The 5,215-nt window shown below is 43.8% G+C and overlaps 1 pseudogene; it reads left to right on the top strand.

Moving 5' to 3' along the window:
• Positions 1 to 4,408: 4,408 nt before the first annotated feature.
• The window catches only part of LOC138046337 (uncharacterized), a 1,063-nt pseudogene continuing 256 nt past the window's right edge, over positions 4,409 to 5,215 (top strand).

Raw genomic sequence — 5,215 nt, forward strand, 5'->3', positions numbered from 1 at the left:
TCATTTACGCTTATACGTTGCATAGCACAAACAGAACATAACGTCCCGTCGATGACTAATAATCTGTGGTAATGCAGTCTCCCACTGCTCTTGCGTGTCAATTTGAAAAATTCTTCCTTTCGGCCATTCCGGTAATTTTGGCTGAAAGTCTTTTGAAGACAGCTGAATTTTGAACTTGACGATGTTCATCATTGCACGTTTCTCCTTAAAACCAAATCCCTTCTGCAAGCGGATAAAACTGAAGTGAAATCTTTATCTGTAGCCACTCTCATGCCGAGTTCAAAACACCACCTCTCCGTGGGCTTCTCATTGCCATTATGATAAATGGCACCCGTAACGGGTATAATAACTGTTGTGTCGGTCGATGCATTCGTAGACTGAGTTTCAGTTTAGATAGTTTCCGTTGCCATTTTTTCGTGAGCTTAAGGGTCTTAAAAATGGCGGTGGAAAACAACCATGGAATTCTCTTAGGTAACCAAGCGTTCCAAACTCGTCACCAGTTCTTCTGCAAAGAACAAAATATTTGATTTGTCCCCACGCTAGGGCCCGAAAAATGAAAGAAATTGAAATACTTTGCCAATATTTTGTCGTTGGAAAGGCCCTTTTACCTCTTACACATTAAAAACGTTTTTCCAATGGTTAGGAAATCAATTTTCTCTTGTTCCCTAAAAGTTATTTTAAGATATCCCTTGTTCCCTAAAACCCCTGGGAGGCCCTCAGTGTTCATGTCAACATTCCGTGCTCATTGAATGAGATAAAACAAACAATAATGTCCACAAACATCCGAGTTCAGTCCTTGCAGTGGTTTGTCGTTGCCACAGGTAACTTCCCGCAGAATGTAGGTATCCATGTTGTAAGTTTAAGGAGAAAATCCATAGCTCTCTAAGAATTCACTTTCATGAGGCGATTCAAAGTACATGATCATCCAATGTGTCCCAGGTTGGTCATGAGTGTCTGTATTCGTGATGAGACCAGCTGGGTAGGTGTCGATGACAGGTATCCTATCCCTTGGAAATGTGCCTTGCATCAGAGGTGCTAACACAGGGTAAAAAAGACAGGTTTGCCATAGTTCTTGGGTCGTATGCATAACGATGAACTAAGAGCCTTGTGACAAATTGTAGACCATGCAACGATTGTGATCAATTTCCAACTGATCCTGAAATTCTGCTTACACAATTAAATTCAGAACTGAGTTCGTCTGAGTTCCAGATTTTTAATGTACAGGTTCACGTTACCCTTTCCTTGGGGTATCAGATGATCGGGATGTCCACTTCCTGCCGGTGTCAAATCAAAACGGAACAAACCATAACCGTTTTCCCAATCCACTCTATCAATGTAGTGTCACGTCACATGACCATTCATGTAAACAAACCTCGAAAGTTTGGACATTCGAGTAGATCGGACATACAACACACAGTGAGATGGTGTTGAGCAGATATGAAATGTTAGTTTCTTTTTTGCTCGGACTTGGAAATGATGCAAAAGAGACACTAGTCACTTCGATGGTTAACATTGGTGTAGGACACGATAGTTTTACACTCATATTTTGAGAGGTTTGAAGGGGGTTAGTCTGGTTGTTCCGTCTTCGATCGCTGGGCGGACAGAAACAAAATGCATTCCTTGCATTATGTTATTTACAAATGTACCTTTGTGTGTTAAAATTGTCATATATATATTCACTTTAAGGTCGGTAATAAAACAGAATAGAAGTGATTTTGGTGTGGTTTATTAGCTGCATCAGAGACAGTAGTCATTTCCACCGTTTATTGCGAGTTGCAGAATGGTCTCAAAATCGTAGGTAAGGAATGTGACTGGTGATCCGGTCAATTTTTTTTTGGCATTTTGCGGCCGAAGTTATAGAAATTGAGAGGCGGAAAACGGAAAACACGGAAAGTGGCATGTCATCACAGTGACTCAGTTAATACACTACTAGTTGTATAGTAGTCTACACTTTGTTGTTGAGCTATAATTATATTTCACAGACTCCGTTTGAAATATATGAGACAACAAATGGTAGGAATTTCCCAGTTAGTGCTTCAAACCACTTTTTAACGCCAACAGAAGGGCGAACCCCCCTAAAGAAATAATACAAGGGGCCTGGGTATACACACAAGGCCCTGGTACCTAGATCTCTCGGACCCATGATGCCTCAGTGGCTTTTTTCCTTGTGCTTCAAACCTTTTGGTAAGTATTTTTGCCTTTCTTACAAATTCTAACCGTTTTTCAGGCTAAACCTCTGTATTTTCACGCAGTAGGTTTCTTTTTGGTGATATTCTTTAGCTTTTCAGGATATTTAAAATCGCTGAACATGTTCCATAGACGACACAAGTCGCGTAAAAGGACTCGCTCCCGGTCGCCATCTTCCCGCCAAAACTCTGTATCGTCGCCTGACATACATCATGAAGGGTCTCCGCCGAAACGGTGCAAGAACGAGAACGATTCCCTTCAGAAGATTCCTCAGTCGATTGAACGTCTTTCCAACCGAATAGACTCGTTAGAGTCCCGAGCAAATCAGCCAGAATCTATTGCAAATACTGATGACGATGCTTTGTCGATTATGGCTGGGGAAACGTCAGGCTTGGACATAGGTGAGCCTTAGGTGACCGAAACATCTTTTAAGACTGCTACTACGCCCGTTGGGGCACCCGTAGAGCCTATTCAGGCACCCGTAGCGCCTATTAAGGCACCAACAGAGTCTAGTAAGACATCTGACGAAGTTGAAGACTCAGCGAAATCTAGTGATGATCATGGGCTGTTCGACCCAGTTGCCAAATCAACCTCCTGGAAACCATCAACCTCCTTCTCCAAGTTTCTGGATACTAACTTTCGGAGAAAATTATCTTACTCGCAATCTCTGGTTATTATGGATGACTGGGCAACTCCTGAAGTGGATGCACTCTCTGCTCCAAAACTTGATCAACAATTGTTGAATCAAGTACCATTTAAAGTGAAAAAGTTTGTACAAGAAAGGGATAAGGAAATGTTTAACGCCCAGCGTGCTTTCCTAAATGCCACGGGGCCACTTTGTGGCCTTCATGATTGTATCGAAAATGATTCAGCTCCAACTTATGAGGAAATTAAAGTACCTTTGGAACAAGCTCTTTGCCTTTTAGGCTCAGCCAATACTCAGCTGTCTATTCTGAGACGACAGAGAGTCCTTGCCACCATAAACCGTTCGAGGACAAACCTCGCGGAACTACCTCTTCCTAATGCAAAATCGTGGCTATTTGGAGATGATTTCCCCTCTTTAGCCTCAAAACAGGCCGAGTTGTCAAGGGGTCTCACGAAAAATTTGGCGCAAACTTCAGGGAAATCCTTTCCTAGACGTAATAATAGTTCCCAGTCTCAAAGTAAACATAGAGACACCTTTAACAAGTATCAATCCACTGGGTATTCAAACCCTTCTAAATCTCAGTCAAATTACCCAGGGCCTCGTTCAAAAAACGGGCTTTTTCGTCCCCCTTCCCAGAAGGGACGTCAGCCAGACTCTCAGAGTGCATAGTGTCTTGGAGAACTCTAACATCGGACCCACAGATTCTCTCAATTATTTCAGGTTACAAGATAAGCTTCCTTTCAAAAGTCTCAACCATTTACCCAAGCATCGGGTCAGGAGGCACTCCTAATATCCCAGGAAGTGAACGAGTTATTGCAAAAAGGGGCCATACAAAAGACCCCTTTTACCAGAGACGGTTTTTACAGCCGCCTGTTTCTTGTACCCAAAAAGAGAGGATCTATGTGTCCGGTGATAGACCTAAGTTCTTTGAACAAGTTCATTGTAAACGAGCATTTCCAGATGGAAAACCTCAGTTGCCTAAAGACGTTGCTTTTACCAGGTGATTTTATGACAAATATAGATTTAAAAGATGCTTACCTTTCTGTGCCCGTGCACGAGACTTCCCGAAAGTTGCTTCGCTTCATTTGGAAGGGAACTTGTTACCAGTTCAAAGCTCTTCCATTCGGCCTGTGTTCAGCCCCCAGAATTTTTACGAAAGCTCTAAAACCTGTCGCTGCATTCCTGAGAAGGAAGGCCATTCGAGTCCTTATATACCTGGACGACTTTCTTCTTTTGGCTGCAACAGTGGAGGAAGCTGTGAAAGATACTCAACTGGTAGTGAGTCTCCTTCAGTTCCTTGGTTTTACAATAAACCTCAAGAAATCATTACTGACTCCAACACAAGCGATAACCTTCCTGGGTTTCCAAATAGACTCAACGTGCATGATGTTATCTCTCCCGGCAGAAAAAACCGACAAAACTCTAGACTCTTGTCAACGTCTGCTCGTTTCTCAAAGTATCACATTGCGAGACCTAGCAAGTTTAATAGGTCTGTTAGAGTCCTCGAGACCAGCCATTTGGCGAGCTCCACTTCACTTTCGTCACTTGCAATCAGACCTGATAAGGGGCCTACAAATGAACCAGGAGTCTTACGACGCCTTGATCGCCCTGTTACCAAGTGCCAGAGTAGAACTTGCTTGGTGGTTGAGACACACCCCTCAATGCAAACGGCAGTCCTGTACACCTTCCTCCGCCGGATATGATCATCACGACCGACGCCTCCAAGAAAGGTTGGGGTGCAGTGCATCAATCCTTTCAGACCAATGGCAGATGGTCCCAAAAAGAGTCTCTCCAACACATCAATTATCTAGAGCTAAAGGCGTCCTTTTTGGCCTTGAAAACCTTTCTCAAAGACAAGTCTCACGTATCCGTATCTCTGCAACTAGACAACACTACCGCCATCGCTTACATCAACAACAAAGGGGGTACACGTTCCCCCCAACTTATGACTCTGGCATTAGAGATGTGGGATTGGTGTCAGGAAAGAGACATCCTTCTGATAGCTTCTCACATCCCAGGAAGAGACAACGTCTCAGCGGACAAGGAGTCCAGAGAATTCACGGACATGAGCAAGTGGAAGTTGGACCCAATAATTATTCAGCCTTTTCTGCTGAATTGCCAGACCGATCTATTTGCGAGTTGTCTAACCAGTCAACTCGCGGCTTACATCAGTTGGAGACCCGACCCGGGAGCCATCCACACCGAGGCCTTCACGATCAACTGGGCTACTCTACGGGGCTATGCCTTCCCCCCCTTCAATCTGATATCGAAAACCCTGACGAAGGTAACAATCGACCAAACGGAACTAATTCTCGTTGCTCCAGTTTGGCAAGCCCAGCCCTGGTGGCCAGTTCTGCTGAGACTTATAATATCCCAGCCAGT

This window comes from Montipora capricornis, chromosome 4, assembly GCF_036669925.1.
Source record: "Montipora capricornis isolate CH-2021 chromosome 4, ASM3666992v2, whole genome shotgun sequence".
Taxonomy (NCBI): domain Eukaryota; kingdom Metazoa; phylum Cnidaria; class Anthozoa; order Scleractinia; family Acroporidae; genus Montipora; species Montipora capricornis.